The sequence below is a fragment of the Oryctolagus cuniculus genome, chromosome 11 (genome assembly GCF_051225735.1).
Source record: "Oryctolagus cuniculus isolate XC-2025 breed Fujian yellow rabbit chromosome 11, ASM5122573v1, whole genome shotgun sequence".
NCBI lineage: Eukaryota > Metazoa > Chordata > Mammalia > Lagomorpha > Leporidae > Oryctolagus > Oryctolagus cuniculus.
The window spans coordinates 71348676-71366597 of NC_142877.1; the positions used below are offsets into that span (position 1 = coordinate 71348676).

Consider the following 17922-nt stretch of genomic DNA (forward strand, 5'->3'; position numbering starts at 1 on the left):
AAAAGATATTTTGGGGGTGTGCCCAAAAAATTTCAGCGAAAAAAGAATGTCAAGTCTCTTACTACAAAGGAATTACTAGGCTATTCATACCAGGAGGTAATCAAAACATAGAGGCAAAAATGGTAGGAAAAGATTATGGTAGAAGCACCTCTGAAAGTTAATAAAAATATTATCTTATTCTTTTCTGGATTTTGTGATGTTTGTGCTATTTGTTAGCTTTAGTTATTTGTAAGTTTCGTGGTTTCTCTTTTTCAGTAAAATTTCATGTTTGTGTTAGCTTCAGCCTAGCCCAGCCCTGGCCACTGTGGCTGTTTGGGGGAGTAAAACAGCAGATGGAAGCTCGCTCGCTCTCTCTCTCTCTCCCTCCCCCTGTAACTCTGCCTCACAAATAAAGAAATACATTTTAGAAATACAAATCAAAGTATCTCCCAGGTTGTGCACTTCAGGTGCCCTGGAGTCTGACTCCAGCTGGTTTCACTGTCGCCCACTCTGCAGCCACGGCAGCTCCCTGGGGCTGGCTTCTCACGCTCACCCAGCAGCTCTCACTACCTCACCTTGGCCCAGCTGAACGTGGGCCGCAGGTGTTGTTGACACGGCCAGTCCGTGTCCCCCTTGCCAGCTGGTGCGTCCACACCCCTCCCCATGGGCGTCGCCGCTAACTCCTTGCACTTGTGACTTTCTGCAAACCTGCCCCGTGCTGAAGAGCTGCTTTGCCTGGGGCGCTACCTGCTGCTACCAATGAGTGGCAGGGACAGGGTGCGAAATCTCACAGGACCCTGCCGGTGGGGCTCCTGGGGATAAAGCCACTGCTAGGGTTTACCTGAGCACGTCTTTGCCTGGCGGTTCCCCTTCCTTGTGCTGTTCCTTCACCCTCAACAGGCTTTTCCTAGAAAGCAATAAATCAGCTGCACCCTCACTCACCCCTGTCTCAGGTTCTGAGGATTGTTTATCTATCACCCGTTCCCCTCCTCAGTAGAACGGACAATTCAAGAGAGTGGCAACTCTCTGTGTCTTGTTCACTGCCGTATTCCTTTAGCCTGGTGCTTGGCACGTGGTGATTACAACGACGTGGGCTGAGATAAATAAACTGAATGAATTCAAGGGGACTGCAAGAAGTGTGTAAAAAAAATGGACTTAAAAGATATGTTTATTTGGCTGTAACTTTTTGTTGAAATCCACACTTTTTTTCGTAACACACCTTTTCCATAGGTTTTAGGAGACCCAGTTGTATATAAGCTCCAGGTACTTCGGGAATATTTCCTCTAGTCCTCGTGACAACCCCTGAGAGGTCGATACTATTTCTTTGCCTACTACAAACATGGAATTGAGACACCGTGCGTTGGGTAAGTGGCTGGCCCAAGGTAACACACCCAGGGAGTGCTCAGGCTGCCGCCCAGCTGTGTTGTCCCCCGCTGGCCCTGTCATCTGACCAGCACTTCCCTGTACCGCTCTGACCCATGAGTGGGTGTGGATCCCTCCCTGACCCTGCGCAGGGCAGGCTGCTTGGGTGACGAAAGGACACGTGGGGCGGCGAGTGATTCAGACGGCCGGCAGAGTCAGCAGGAGCCGCCCGCCCACGCCGCCTCCCTGTGAGGACGGCCATGCCCAGCCAGCAGAAGCTCTCCAGCCAATTCCACGAGGCTGGGACCCCAGCATGTGTTGGCCAGATCCAGAGCACAGCAAACATCTTTCCCTCCCCAGGAGGCTCCTTCCAAAGTCTGTGTCCCCTCCTCTCCAACTGAGCCCTTCCCAGGGAAGCTCAACAATGAATCTGTGAGCGCCTACCCCCAGCTCCGGGCAGGTTTTTTTCGGTTCTCCTTAGATGAGTTTCATGGAATGTGGAGCGTGTTCTCAACTGTGACTGCCTTCTTGCAGGTTGATAAAATGAACCGCGCGTGGTGACTATAGGGTAGCACAGCGTTAAACCTTAGGGGCGGGCATGCGACATAGCGGTCAGAATGCCACTCGGGACGCCTGTATCCTGTTCTGAAGTGCCTGCATTTGCATCTTGGCCTCACTCTCAACTCCAACTTCCTGCTCCTGTGTACCCTGGGAGGGTTTATTGGGGGAAACCTGACAGACTGGAGGGAAGGGGTGAAGAAGGAAAAGAGGGAGGAGAGTGTAAGAGAGACAGAGACAGAGGTCAGGAGACGGAGAGGAAGAGAGAGAGACACATGCTCAGGAACAGGTCCTTTTAAAACTTTGCTGGGGGGAGGGCAGGCAGGGAAGTAGGAGCAGCGAATCCCATTAGGATGGGGGTGGGGCTGACACCGGTGGTTGGGCCATGTGGCTACCTGACTTCCAGCAATGGCAGCAGGAGGCTAGAGCCTAGGATGGTGTCAGGGTGTAGATAACACCATAGATAAGACTGCAGCATTTTACTAACGTTTCCCCCTTTTGTTTTTTATAAAGCAGGAGTTGTATGGGATTACCTTAGTCCCAACAGTCCAGGAGGGGTGGAGGGACGATGATCTGTCTTTAGAGCTACTTCCTGCTGACATGGGGCAACGAGGTACTCTTCGCTGGCATGAGGCTATGTCTCAAGCCGCTGTCGGGGAGATGTCTCCTAAGACTAGTTGAGCGTGGGATGCTGGCTCCCCCCAGCCAGCGCATGGGTGGGCCGGGCACGCAGCTCTGCTTCCTCCTGCCATGTCTCAGCCTTCGTCAGCAGTGAGTCTCCTGCCCACCCTCCTCCCTCTCGTCCTTGTCTTTGCCTCCCCTTTCCACCCACATGGCTCTTTCTCCCCCTTCCCTCCAGAACTTAAGATTTGGCCACTTGGAGACCTACATTTCACTGTTGTGGTACCGCAACTTAGAGATGGAGAAAGGGTTCCCGAGTCGCATCGGCCTGGGTGCAAACTCAGATTTACACCTTCTGGGCAGCTTACATAGCCTCTCAGCACTCTGTGTTCTTGTCTGCAGAAGTGAGGACACGAGCCTTTCTCAGTGCATTCTCCCATCCAAGTACTAACCAGGCCCGACCCCGCTTAGCTTCCAAGATCAGACAAGATCGGGCGCATTCAGGGTGGTATGGCCGTAGACTCTCAGTGCATTCTTTAAGGAATAAACAAGATGATCCCTATATGGTTCCTGGCACACAGATGACTCTTAGGATTTTTTTTTTCTTGACAGGCAGAGTGGTCAGTGAGAGAGAGAGACAGAGAGAAAGGTCTTCCTTCACCGTCGGTTCACCCTCCAATGGCCACCACGGCCGGCGCACTGCGGCCGGCACACCGCACTGATCCGAAGGCAGGAGCCAGGTGCTTCTCCTGGTCTCCCATGGGGTGCAGGGCCCAAGCACTTGGGCCATCCTCCACTGCACTCCCGGGCCACAGCAGGGAGCTGGCCTGGAAGAGGGGCAACCGGGACAGAATCCAGCACCCCGACCGGGACTAGAACCCGGTGTGCCAGCGCCGCAAGGCAGAGGATTAGCCTAGTGAGCCGTGGCGCCGGCCCAGGATGTTTTTTTTTAAATCTCTTCCTTTTCCCTTATTATTATTATTTTTGCAGTACTATGCAGACAGTGTTCACTAAGTAGATGCTTACTGCATGAAAATTTGGAGTCAAATTTAGCAGACTATCAAATACTTGGAATGATTACGACTGGGAGAAATTGCATGATAAATTATTATAACCCTCTGCAGGCCAGGCACCAGCATCAGGAAGGTCCTTGCACACAGCACATGACTGTCCTCGAATGCAGAAGGCGGGCATTATTTCTATGCTTCAAGACATCATCTTTATTACTCAAGGGCCACACTGCATTTTATAGACTAAGCAGCTGAGGTGTGGAGTGGCTGAGTAATTTATGTGAGGTCACAGAACAGAATCTCGACTTCAGAACCCAAACCCTAGGCTGCCGGATCAGTTTGCAGAGCCACGTGTTGTTTGGAATTCACTGCGGATAATGGGGGGAGAGCTCAGCGATTGGAGGATCTTCTCTCTCCTAGGCATCAGCTGGAAGCTTCCCTCCTCAAGATCCTCAAGTCCTGTAGTTAGGTGCAATGGAAACGTTTGAAACGGAGCCCTGTATTCACCGTAGAAACAGACAAATGCCTAGGGGTAGGGGGTGCGGAATGGATGGAGATAACTCTAGGGCAGCCCGAGCTGGTGGCCCCCAGAAGGCCCAGTGGTGCATTTTATGAGATTGTTTGCTGTCTAAAGTGCAGCACGAAGAGCCTGTGCTTGGAGCACGCAGCGGGAGACTGCACCCTGATTTCAAAGATTGCCCCCAAAGACTCGCAACCCCTGGGTGGCTTCTAGACCCCCTTTCCTGGTTACCTTCCCCACCATTCTCTTTCTCTGCAACATTCAGAGCCTTGTTTTCCAGGCTTTTGTCCTTATTTATTTATTTATTTATTTTATTTTTGACAGGCAGAGTTAGACAGTGAGAGAGAGAGAGACAGAGAGAAAGGTCTTCCTTTTTCCATTGGTTTACCCTCCAAGTGGCTGCCACGGCTGGCGCACTGCGCTGATCCGAAGCCAGGAGCCAGAAGCTTCCTCCTGGCCTCCCATGTGGGTGCAGGGCCCAAGGACCTGGGCCATCCTCCACTGCACTCCCGGGCCACAGCAGAGAGCTGGACTGGAAGAGGAGCAACCAGGATAGAACCGACGCCCCAACCGGGACTAGAACCCGGGGAGCTGGCACTGCAGGTGGAGGATTAGCCTAGTGAACCGCGGCGCCGACCGGCTTTTGCCCTTATTTCAGCTCCTGCCGCAAAATACAGAAAATGAAATCCCTCAGTACCCGTGGCAGTAATGATTCCAGGACCTCTGCAGGCAGCAAAATCCACAGATGCGCTCCTAGATAAGATGGGGTAGTGTTTGCTCTGAACTTACGCACATCCTCCTGTGTGTTTAATCCTCTCTAGATGACTTACAATACTCATCACAATGTAAATGCTATTGTTTAGGTTAGAATGGCAAGAAAACAGTCTGTACGTGTTCATATGTACATAACATGTTTTCCCAATGTTCTTGATCTGTAGGCGGTTGAATCCATGCTTGATTGAATCCATGCTTGATGTAGAACCCCTGGGTACTGACGCTGACTCTGTGACAGGGTTCTCCACGGGTCCACTGAACTCTCTGTGCTTTGGATGGAGCAGACTGAGGTAGCTGTGCCTTCTACTATCTCATGATAACCATTAGCGATACTGGTCACTGTACCACCACCAAACTGGTGTTAGATGGTAACTGCATGTGCCCACTTCGTTCCTAACTGAATTACCGTCTAACAGATCATAAGTGAAGTCCCTTAAAATAAGTTGGCAAAATCCTAACAACATGCTCTCATCTTACATGGAAACTGGCAATAGATCAGATTGTATAGTATTGTCAGCAAAATGAAATAGTGGTCAGGACAATATTTTGGGGCCATGTTTAAAATGCCAGTAATTCATGCAAAACAGAGACCAATTGGTAGAGGTTGGCTATCCCAAACTATTTGACAAGAATTAAAGTACATTGCTCTGGAAAATTTAGTATAAGCTTCTCAAACTCTAATGTACTGATCAGTAAACTTGGTGATCTTATGAAAATACAGAGTTTGATTCTACAGGTGTGGGGGGCAGCCCAAACTTCTATATTTCTTTTAATGATTTATTTATATATTTGAAAGTCACAGTTACAGAGAGAAAGGACAAGATCTTCCATTTGCTCATTTGCTCCCCAGATAGCCGCAACAGCCAGTGCTGGGCCAGGGAGAAGCCAGGAACTTCATCTGGGTCTCCTACATGGGTACAGGGGCTCAGGGACTTGTACCACCTTCTGCTGTTTTCCCAGGCATATTAGCAGAGAGCTGGATTGGAAGCAGAGCATCCAGGACACAAACTGGCCCCCATATGGAGGCTGGCTATGCCACAGCACCAGCCCTGTAAGCTTCTATATATTTAATGAGCTGTCAGATACTGCTGACATTGCTGGTACATGGATATATTTGCCTGTTTTATGTTGCTAACAGCACAATACTATAGATGGGGGATGTTTTAAGGAAAAGAGGCTTATTTTGGTTCATGGTTCTGGAGTTGCAAGATCTGGGAGCCTGGTGTGAGGATGGCTTTCTTTCTGGCAGGGTCCTGGGATGGCACAGGGCATCACATGACAAGACACAGGGAACATGCTTGCACCTCCTGTCCTCTCCCCCTCTTATAAAGCTACCAGGATTCAATTATTGGGGCTTCTCTCTAATGACCTTATCTAATCCTAATCACCTCCCAAATCCCTGTGGTGCCGCATCCCAGATGGGTGCCAGTTCTAGTCCCGGCTGCTCCTCTTCCGAGCCAGCTCTCTGCTATGTCCTGGGAAAGCAGTAGAAGATGGCCCAAGTCCCTGGGCCCCTGCACCCTCATGGGAGACCCAGAAGAAGCGCCTGGCTCCTGGCTTCAGATCTGCGGCCAACTGGGGAGTGAACTAGCATATGGAAGACCTTTCTCTCTGTCTCTCCCTCTCATTGTCCGTAATTCTACCTCTCAGATAAATGAACAAAATCTTAAAAAAAAAAAAAAAAAGAGAGAGAGAGAGAGAGAGAGCCTTTTCTTTCCATAAGATTGTTCTTTGTGTATCTGTTTAGTCCACACTTTCAGCAACCCTAGGGCTCATACATGGTAGTAAAGCAAAATTGTGGGAAGCCGGCGCCGTGGCTCACTAGGCTAATCCTCCGCCTTGCGGCGCTGGCACACCAGGTTCTACTCCCGGTCAGGGCGCCGGATTCTGTCCCGGTTGCCCCTCTTCCAGGCCAGCTCTCTGCTGTGGCCAGGGAGTGCAGTGGAGGATGGCCCAGGTGCTTGGGCCCTGCACCCCATGGGAGACCAGGATAAGTACCTGGCTCCTGGCTTCAGATCAGTGCGGTGCGCCAGCCATGGTGGCCATTGGAGGGTGAACCAACAGCAAAAGGAAGACCTGTCTCTCTGTCTTTCTCTCTCACTGTCCACTCTGCCTGTCAAAAAAAAAAAAAAAAAAAATTGTGGGGTAGGGATTTGTGTTAGTAGTTAAGATGCTGCTTGGGATATCTGTGTCCCGTATCTCAGTGGCTGGGTTCAAGTGCTGGCTCTACTTCTGATTACAAGCTGGGAAGCAGCAGGCAATAGCTCAAGTACTTGGGTCCTTGCCACTTATGTGGAAGACCTGGATGGAGTTTCTGGCTCCAGGCTTCAGCCCGGCCCAGCTCTGGCTGTTAGAGTAGGCATTTGAAGAGTGAACCAGCGGATAGAAGATTGATCTTTCTTTCTAACTCTCAAATAGTTTTGAGTAAAGCGGTTCATTTGCTTGGGGTGAGGCATGATTTTAATATATCCAACTCAAAGGAGCCAAAGACATCAGGGCTGAGTCATCAGTCATGATGATGCTGTCATCCTGTTTAGCAGTATGATAAGCCAGATATATAGATTTCAGGGAGCTGTCAGTTCACCAAGCCCAAATTTGAGAACGCTATTTTCCACTTGAGATTTGAAGGCAGGAATAGGATGCTAGGATAAAGCTGTATCAGATGTACAGGAATAATTCCTCTCGGTACATTAGCCAGCAATAACATCCTTTAGTTGTTTAATGGCTTACAATGAGCATGATGTAGATGTAGGGGATCCATGCATCCATTTCTGTGCTTAGCATTGACTGCTGAGCCATGGGCAGTGAAAATGCATGGATGATTAAAGTAGGTACCTGCCCATGAGTTGCAGAAGTAGAAGGCAGGCAAGTAAACCAATCATCACAATCTAACATACAAGAAAAAACTCTATGAATGAGTGAGAACTGGAGTGTGAAAGGAACACTCATCCTCAATGAATCACCACACTAAGACACTGTGAAGGCAGCTTCCTCTTGCTATCACTATTCTCTATATTCTAGATGTTCCGCAGTACCTGCACCTCAAATATACTCAATATTGTATTTCCTGGAAACTAAGACACCATTAATTAAGATTGTATCATTCCAGGGCCCGCTCTGTAGTATGGTGGGTAAAGCTGCCACCTGCAGTGCTGGCATCCCATATGGGCATTGATTTGAGTCCCGGCTGCTCCACTTATGCTCCAGCTCTCTGCTATAGCCTGGGAAAGAAGTAGAAGACAGCCTAAGTCCTTGGGCCTCTGCACCTGTGTGGGAAACCCAGAAGAAGCTCCTTGCTCCTGGCTTCAGATCAGCACAGCTCCGGCTGTTGTGGCCATCTGGGGAGTGACCAAGTGGATGGAAGACCTCTCTCTCTCTCTCTCTCTCTCTCTCTCTCTCTCTGCCTCTCTCTGTAATTCTGCCTTTCAAATAAATCTTTAGGGGCCCGCTCCGTGGCGCAGTAGGTTAATCCTCCGCCTGCAGCGCTGGCATCCCATATGGGTGCTGGTTCTAGTCCTGGCTGCCCCTCTTTCAGTCCAACTCTCTGCTGTAGCCTGGGAAGGCAGTGGAGGATGGCCCAGGTCCCTGGGCCCCTGCACCCATGTGGGAGACCAGGAAGAAGCACCTGGCTCCTGGCTTCGGATCGCCGCAGCTCTGGCCGTTGCGGCCATCTGGGGGAGTGAACCGACAGAGGGAAGACCTTTCTTCCTGTCTCTCTCTCTCACTGTAACTCTACCTATCAAATAAATAAATAAAATATTTTTTTAAAAATAAATAAATCTTTTAAAAAAAGATTATATCTTTCCTTTATGTCCCATCAAAAAGAAAAAAAAACCACTGTTAATTAAATTACAACATGTCAGAGATCATAAAGAGATCTGGTTTCAGAAATATTGAAGTGTGAGGAGCTATGTTTGTCATAGAATTGATTTATGGTAGGCAATCACTGTTTTATGAATTTATGGAAGTTAGAGTAGCAATTTCAGAGTGGGAGACACTGCCCTAACGTATATTCTTAGCCTGTTATCTAGCACTGTAACCTGTGAACTCAAATGAGCTTTTCAGAGGGTGGCCTGCTGCCTGCTCACTGCAAGACAGAAAAGCCATGTAAGGTATCTTTAACCATCTCTAAAAGCTGTAAGGTACTCAGTCTATGACAGAAGGCAAGATCCTGCAATGTTTAAAATGTGTAAGTCGTTAGAAAGTATATTCACTTATCTCAGGATCTCAGAATCTCATCTGTCCTAAGGTCTTTAGAAGTAGACCACAATCAACAAAAAGTAGCTACTCTAGGGGGTTAAACTGAGCCCTTTGTAATTTTGTATGTTGCAGTGTTAACCTCCTGTCCCTAGGAAAGCAACCTCAGGCCGGCGCCACGGCGCCACGGCTCACTTAGGCTAATCCTCCGCCTTGCGGCGCTGGCACACCGGGTTCTAGTCCCGGTCGGGGCACCAGATTCTGTCCCGGTTGCCCCTCTTCCAGGCCAGCTCTCTGCTGTGGCCAGGGAGTGCAGTGGAGGATGGCCCAAGTGCTTGGCCTCTGCACCCCATGGGAGACCAGGAGAAGTACCTGGCTCCTGCCATCGGATCAGCGCGGTGCGCCGGCTGCAGTGCACCGGCCGCGGCGGCCATTGGAGGGTGAACCAACGGCAAAGGAAGACCTTTCTCTCTGTCTCTCTCTCTCTCTCACTGTCCACTCTGCCTGTCAAAAAGAAAAAAAAGAAAAGAAAGCAACCTTGGAAATGGGGTCACCACAAGTGGTTAGTTGAACTGAAGCCATGGTGGACTAGGAGCCCTCCCTACTCTGACATGCCTGTTGTCCACACAGAGAGGGGAAATTTGGACAGAGACGTGCCCACAGGAAATGAACGTCATGTGAAAAGGCAGAGCTGGCATGTCCACCAGGCCTGGAAGGCCAAAGATGATCACCGGCAGCCAGCACAGAGAGGCATGGGACACACTGAGTCACAGCCCCCGGGAGCAGCCACACTGGCCCACACCTCGAGTTTGGACTCCGGGCCCCAGGACTGGGAGACAAGCACTGTCTGTGGCTTAGGTCACCCTGTCTGTGGGACTTCGTTATGGCAGCCCTGGAGAATGAGGACACCCACATGGGTGAGGAGTGAAGGAAAGGCCGCCTCCAGCCCCAAGCCGGCCCCGGGGGCAGCGCTGACTTGTGTGGGAGGCAGAATCGGGCAGCGTGAGTCAGGAGACCAAACTCCTAGCACGTTTTTGAAGCCGTGACACAATGCCTATAAAAAGGCAGGCCGACATTGAGAAGAACTGCTCTGGATGGCTGCAGCTCCAGGTTCACGTCCAGCCAAACTTCCTGAGCACGACACACCTATCACTGGGGTGGGGGGCGGGGGTCAGGGGCGATTGCCAGCCCTGTAGCCGAGCAGCCACTGGTGACTGGGCTGGTGGCATTCTTCCCCGTTTTTCTGTGCCAGGCAGACAGGAACTGGTAGAGGAGGATTGAAGAGGATAAAACCAACATGTTAGCACACAGTGTGGGGACAAAGCATCTGTATATATTTGATCTGTGCCATGTGCTCATCATTTTCTCACAGAACTTAGTACTACCCAGGCCAGACAGGCACACGCTCTGTCGACTCCTGAGAGCAGACTGCTCATTTTCAAGAGTTTTGCAAGCTACTATTAAACAATGTTCCAATCCTGACAGCCGTACACAAATCTAAAGCCATAGCTAGTACTGTTGAAGTTTCAAGTTTAAATTTAGTCCACAGAATCTGTTCGGGACCAGCGTTGTGGCATAGTGGGTAAAGCCTGTAATGCCTGCGTCCCACATGGGCACCGGTTCATATCCCGGCTGCTCCACTTCTGACTTATCTCCCTGCTAATGTGCCTGGGAAGGCAGTGGAAGATGGCCCAAATGTCTGGGCCTCTGCCACCCTTGTGGGAGACCTGGATGAAACTCCTGGCTCCTGGCTTCCACTTGGCCCAGCTGTGGCTGGGGAATGAACCAACAGATGAAATAGTTCTCTCTCTGTCTCCTTGTCTCTCTATGTAACTCTGACTTTCAAATAAATAAAAATCTTTAAAATATATAGAATTTGTTAATAGTGGGAAATAGTTTGATAGGAGGTGACATCATATTTAATGATAAAGAAAAGAGTTAGCAAGGTTAGAATGCAACCCCATTTGTCAAATCAGGGTGGAGCTGTAGCTGTGGTTTGGCTACAGAGCAAAAGTTTAGCCAAAATCAAGCACGCAGTCCGTGGGAATCAAGGGACCATATGGAATTACAAATAAAGAGTACTGTGTATTCTGTCGTTATTTGGAAGCTGTGTGCTACATATAAATTTGCCATCATTCTCTTCTCCCATGGCCAGTTGGCAGACGTTTGTCAACACAGGAGGACAGAGCATTAATGAATACACAGATAAGGAAGAAGATAAATTCAGCTGGTGGTAAGAGGTACGTAGGAATCTGAGCAGAGCGAGGCAGTGGAGGGGACTGGTGGTGGGCAGAGCTCATGGAACGGGGATGGCGGTGGTGGCAGCCAGGTACAGATCAGGACAAAGAAGAGTAAAGACCACGAGGGAAGAGAGAATTTGTGCATTGCTATTGTTGCTGGTGGTGGCAGAATCTGCACCTGGTCCAAGATGCGAGGATTCCTCTCCTTCCTTTCTTTTCCCGTCTGCATCCAGCCAAGTGCTCAAGGTCCCTGTCCGTCTGGCCCTGAAAGGCGCTAAGATTCTTAGAAGCTGTCATCGTTCTGTATGGTTTGGATAAGGATTGCTCTATACCTTTCGTGCTTGTTTCTGTCCTGTAATGCCATGCAAACCCATGGAACCTCTGTTTTCCACTTCCTCTCTTTCTAAACTAACTCTGACAGAAGTCTAAACTGGACTCCATTGGATGTCTTGGGTCTGCCTCCTCATTTTCTCATAGTACAAGGATGCTTCAAAAAGTTCCTGGAAAAATGGACTAAAAGATAACTTTATTTTTGTGCCCCCTTGAATGGCAACTCATGCATAGCTTTTTCATAATATGAATTTTCTATGGACTTTTTAAGACCCCTGTGTAGTGTGCTCTCTCCAAGCGTCTTACTGCAAGGCTGGTTTAATGGTGTGCATGAGGGTGTGTGGTTCCCTTCCCATGCCTTTCCAAACATATCTTTGCAGGCTTGGCATTGGAAATAGGCAGCCCAGCATAGCAGGAAGCAAGACGGTACAGATGTTTTGGTTTCTGTACCTTCAGCGATCGCACTTGCTAAGTTGTTCCTGCTTCCCGAAGTCTGGAGTCTGCCCAGACCCCAGGAAATGCTAAAAGGCTGCCTCTTTATCTTATAACAACTCTTGGGTGCAGTGCCTTGAATTCATTCCTTAATGATGGTACAATGAGCTGAATCTTTCACTTGCAGACTTTTCACTTGCCAAACGTCATTAAACAAAACCATTAACGCACTGGGTTCACCCAACAGATGTAGTGTTGGCTACAGCGTGCAATGGTCTAAACTAGGATGCCTTTCCTTGCTTCCAGTTATATCTAGAAAAGGGGCCTTTCTCTTGCACGTGCGGATGAGCCAGTTCTTTTCCTGGGCTCTTTGTCTTCGGGAGGCTTCCCTCACGCTAGTGCTGAGGAGCGAGCCTGGAGTGTGTGTTTCACTCAGCCCACGAAACCATCAACGTTCCCCGTCAGTGGCTGACACGAGAGCCAGCTGCCTGAAGTGTTGGCGCAGCTGCTCTGTGAGACGAGAACAAAATCTCACCGCTGCTCCCTGTTCCCCCGTTCCGGGGCGCGGTGGGCTCATAACACATTCATTTTGTCTCCTTTTACCATCGGCTCAGATTTCTATGGAATGGAACTGAAGTTCAGGAGTCTGCAAGCAAATGCACAAATGTGCCCCCGATTCTGTCATGGATTTCGTGGTTGGCTTCTGCTTTTTTGCTTGTATGACTCATGGAATTTTTACGGCTCCACCCATGACAGCCCTGTGCCCTTAGGTAATTATGGTTCCTCCTGGGTACAGAACAACCAGCCCTTACTCCTAAATGATGCAGATTCCACAGCTCTGCACACCCTGAGCAACCCGGTCCTGCAGCAGGTTTGCTTTACTTTGGTCTGGTCCAGTTGGACCCAGATATTAAAGGGGAATAATGGCCGGCACCACAGCTCACTAGGCTAATCCTCCGCCTTGCGGCGCTGGCACACTGGGTTCTAGTTCCGGTCGGGGCACCGAATTCTGTCCCGGTTGCTCCTCTTCCAGGCCAGCTCTCTGCTGTGGCCAGGGAGTGTAGTGGAGGATGGCCCAAGTGCTTGGGCCCTGCACCCCATAGGAGACCAGGAGAAGCACCTGGCTCCTGCCATTGGATCAGCGCGATGTGCCGGCCGCGGCGGCCATTGGAGGGTGAACCAACGGCAAAGGAAGACCTTTCTCTCTGTCTCTCTCTCTCACTGTCCACTCTGCCTGTCAAAAAAAAAAAAAAAAAAAGGAGGGGGGTAAAAAAGAACTGAGCAAGTCCCAGCTGTGTCACCTCACCAAGCCTGGGGCAGAATGAGGCCCAGAAGAGACACTGAGTGCAATCCAAAGAACCTTTGATTATTGTTAGCCATACCCTGACCAGCCTTTGTGCCTAACCTCTTACGTTAAAGTCCTTGGTGTTGATGGCATTACTTCTAGACAAGAGAACACAGACATTTGCCAAATGTATGATTAAGTGCACAAATAGTTGTGTATGTAAGGGCAGCAATGAACACTCTTCTCTTCTCTTTGTCCTTCTTGCTCCCTGTTCTTCCCTGATTTTCAAAGATTCAAAAAAAAAAAAACCTTAAGTTTTGGTCTGGGAGTGTGATTTCACCAACTCCCTGCTGTTCCAGTTTATCCCAAAACTGTCCATCATAGCCAAACAACAGAAGTTGGCCATGATTCAAAAGAAAAAAATGCCTTAGGACATAGCTTGACATATGTTGCATAATTTGGAAAGCTCGTAGTTCCTTGTCTCATTTTTAAAGACTTCCTGAGTTCATTTTTTCTCCATTCCTCATAATTTTCATTGACATTTTCTTCTTACGGCCCAAATATTATCTTTTTCTTTTTTTGTGCTTTTCCCACTGAGTGTGCTCTACCAGCAGAGTGGCTCTGGCCAGTAAGCAAGTCTTCACATTTTAAAAAATAGGAAAATTTGCTTTAATGTTGTTGAAAAAGAAAAAGAGATCAGATTGAGTAAGTGAAGAGTGCACCAAGTCCAGGTTCCCACACCATGCACCACGGCACAGCAAGCTCTCAGGGATGCCACAAGAGCTTTAGAATTTAAAAAAATTTTTTTTGAGTGGTGGGGAATTGTTTATTTGAGCGCATATCTGTATGTGCACAAGTTTCTCTCTACACACACACACACACACACACACACACATATATATATACAGCTACACCCCACCTCCAGAATTTGTCCAGAGCCCTGCCCAACTCCCTGCCTGCCTTGGTAGATCCTCATGGCCCTACTGTACCCTCATCCCTTGAGGTCTCCTTAACTGGGAGTCAGCGTCTTAGCTTCTCGCCCAGCACACCTGGTCACCTGTGGACTTAGCTTGCTGCATTTGACCTCAGCGGCTCCAAGGACACAGCTCTTGGCAGCTGGTGCTCTGGTTTTTCTAGGGTCTTAGGCAGAGACCCAAGACCCACCCCTGCAAGCCACCTCAGTCCCCCCGCTCCCCAGGATGTCACTTCAGGGGAGATGGCTTGGATCAGACCCTGAGGTTTTCACATTTTGGGGTGTCATTCAAGCTAATTGAGCTCACTGTGATAGGGTCACATGTGCGGTAACTTGAGTGGATTCAATGCAATCGGCAACTGCAAGATTCTCAGGTCGACACTCGAGGGAGGTAACTTGGGCAGTAGGATGAGACGGATGGCATGGAACCAGAGAAAACACTGTGTTAGCTGCCTGCAGACTTAACTACAAGTGAACCATGTCATGGGGTCTGCACAGCAATTGACATCAAGCTTAGCTGAATGCTGGAGAAGTTTAGCCTCCACCTCAAGACGGAACACGACCCTTCTTTACCCTGCATGGGCCAGATCACGTCTGTGTCCCATTGTTCACTTCCAAGAGCCACCTTCTGAAACACACAACATTGTGACAAAGACTCCTCCACCAAACTTCAAGTCAAGCTCCTCTGGGTTCCGGTTTTCAACTAGGCTTTGACCTTGATGCTCTCCTGTATTTGGCCTGCCTAGACCAACTGCAGTAACCATTCCTCAAAGTCAGTTTGGCGAGAATCCCTCCACCCAGGAAACCTGATCACACTTGATGTCTGATTGTCTGATCAAATTCTTCATCTCCAAGCTCGAGATCCCAGCTGCCTGCTGCAGGAATCCGCCCCCCCCCCATTGTCCCTTTGTATCCACCGACCCCTCATTCTGCTGGTCGGCTCTGAACCCCTGACTGCCTTGGTGCAGCCTGAGCTCTCTGCCCTCCTGCAGTACTCTGATTGCCACACTCCTGAGTAAAATCTTCCTTACCGTCACTGCTCCGAACAAGGTAACCCCCCCCCCCCCTCCATGGCAGCTTGCAAACACAGCAGAAGCATGAAGGTCACTCTTTGACCTTCTCTACCTTTCTGCCCTAAGCTGGTGAAAAGAACCCTGACCCACTTCTCCTGAAAGATAGGTCACAAGGCCCTCTTTCCCCAGGGTCCTGCCCTAGAAGCCGGGGGGGAACTGTACAAAGCAGCTCGCTATGCTCCCCCCAGTTTATTACCATCACATTGTACCCCTTTGTTCTCCAATCACAGGACCACACGGCTGCCCATAGACATCAGTTTTCCCTGGCTCTTTGGGTCTTCATTTCTGAAACTGCCATGTCACTGAAAAAACGGGGATTAAATAAATTTGTCGTGCTTTTCTCACGCTAATCTATCTTTCATTAGAGGAGTGTCAGCTGCGAGCCTTGTGATGGGTAAGGAAAAACTACTTTTCCCCCCCCACATTACAATTTTAACAAGTATCAGAATCAACTTTTTTTTTTCTTTTCTTTTTTTTGACAGGCAGAGTGGACAGTGAGACAGAGAGAGACAAAGGTTTTCCTTTGCTGTTGGTTCACCCTCCAAGGGCTGCCACGGCCGGCGTGCTGTGGCCGGCACATCGCGCCGATCTAAAGCCAGGAGCCAGGTGCCTCTCTTGGTCTCCCATGCGAGTGCAGGGCCCAAGGACTTGGGCCATCCTCCACTGCACTCCCGGGCCACAGCAGAGAGCTGGCCTGGAAGAGGGGCAACCGGGACAGAATCCGGCGCCCCGACCGGGACTAGAACCCGGTGTGCCGGCGCCGCAAGGTAGAGGATTAGCCTAGTGAGCCACAGTGCCGGCCAGAATCAACTTTTCTTTAATGATTGACACCCTGTTAAGTGTTCTGAAAGGTGACAAAGAAGTGAAGGGTCTTGAAATCACATTACTTGCAGTACAGTTAGAATTCAGGGGTTTTTGTTTTGTTTTGTTTTTAAGAATTATTATTTGAAAAGGAGAGAGACAGAAATATCAACTGTCTGTCCTCTGGTTCACTCCCCAAATGCCTACTGGGCTGGGCCAGGCCAAAGCCAGGAGCCCAGAATTCAATCTAGGCCTCTCACATGGATGGCAGGAACCCAAGTACTTGGGCCATCATCTGTTGCCTCCTCGGGTGTGCATCAACAGGAAGCTGGATTGGAAACTGAGGTGGGACTCCATCCCAGGCACTATGAAATGCAATGTGGACATTGTAAGTGGGAGCTTAACTGGCTGTGCCCATCCCTTGTACCACAATGTCTACCCCAGGTTAGAATTATTATTAAGCTTTAAACAGATTCTGGAAAGTAAAATGGCTAATTTCAAATGTTGCAGCAAATTATCTCAATGTTACTTTTAAAGTTAAATGTTAAAAACACTCATTTCATAATAATATAAACTGCATTTCTATGTATTTCAGATTGTCTAGTCACTGAAAACCAGTGGGAAACAGGAGAAAATGGGTGAGCCCTTACCCTTCCGATTAAATGGGCAGTCAGGTGGTTACAGTAGAGATACAATTAAAACATCAGTAGTATGGATTATGCCCTTCCTGTATTAGCTGCCTGTGTGTCCCGGGTGTGAAGACTCAGGGGTGCGGCACAGACACATAGAGATCTGCTGGGGGGGCCTCAGGGGCTCCCTGGGGAGAGGGTCCTGGAAAGGGCCAACGAGTCTTCTGGAACATGAAGCCAGGCTGGGGGAGGGGCCAGAGTCAGGCCCCAGGGATGCAGGAACCCTGTGGATGTTCGGGTTCCCTTTGCATTAGGGACAGTTAAGAGGGGTTAGGAAAAACAAAAACTGTTCCATGGTCATCTCCACAAGCAATTGGAAGAGCATGGCTGCTGTTCTTTTGTTCCTTCTCATTTTCTTCACTCCAATGATACCTTGTGTTGGGGCTCAGGAAATGATACCCCCAAGTCGAGGGCTCCCAAGCTAAGTTTCTCTCTGGCTTTCTCTAGCTGCTCGTTCTCACTGCTCATTCTCCTCTATGGCAAGCTGTAAAAGCAATTTCTCTTCCCTAAGGGCCTCCTTTTCCCCAAAGCCAGCCATCAAAGCAAAAATGGCCAAAAATATATGGAAAAATGTTAATATCACCAACCATCAGGGAGATGCAAACCAAAGCCAAAATGAGGTATCATCCCACTCCAGTTAGAAGGACTGTTATAAAAAAGACACAAAATAACAAATGCTGGTGAGGATGTGGAGAAGAGGGAACCCTCATACACTGTTGGTGAGAATGCAAATTAGTGAGCCATTGTAGAAAACACAAGGAATCCATCACATGACCCAGTTATCTCACTATGGCTACACATCCCAAAGAACGGAAGTCAGCATAGGAAAGAGCTACCCGCACCCTCATGCCTATTGTGGCATTAGTCACGATAGCCAAGCTATGAAGTCAGGCTGGGTGTCCGTGTCCCTTCATGAATGAAAGGAAAATGAAAATGTGGTATAGGTATGCAATGGAATATCATTCAGCCATAAAAAGAATGAAATCCTAACATTGCTGCAAAATGGTTGGTCATTAGCTTAAGTAAAAAAATCCTGACACAGAAAAACAATTACTGCGCGCCTTCTATCATATGTGGA

The 17922-nt window shown here is 49.1% G+C and overlaps 1 long non-coding RNA gene across 1 annotated transcript; it reads left to right on the plus strand.

Moving 5' to 3' along the window:
- The first annotated feature begins 1207 nt into the window (after positions 1-1207).
- Positions 1208-8064, plus strand: LOC149123516 (uncharacterized). The gene is made up of 3 exons (XR_016216875.1): positions 1208-1343; positions 4989-5114; positions 7934-8064. It is a non-coding gene; the product is annotated as an uncharacterized LOC149123516 (long non-coding RNA).
- Positions 8065-17922: the final 9858 nt, after the last annotated feature.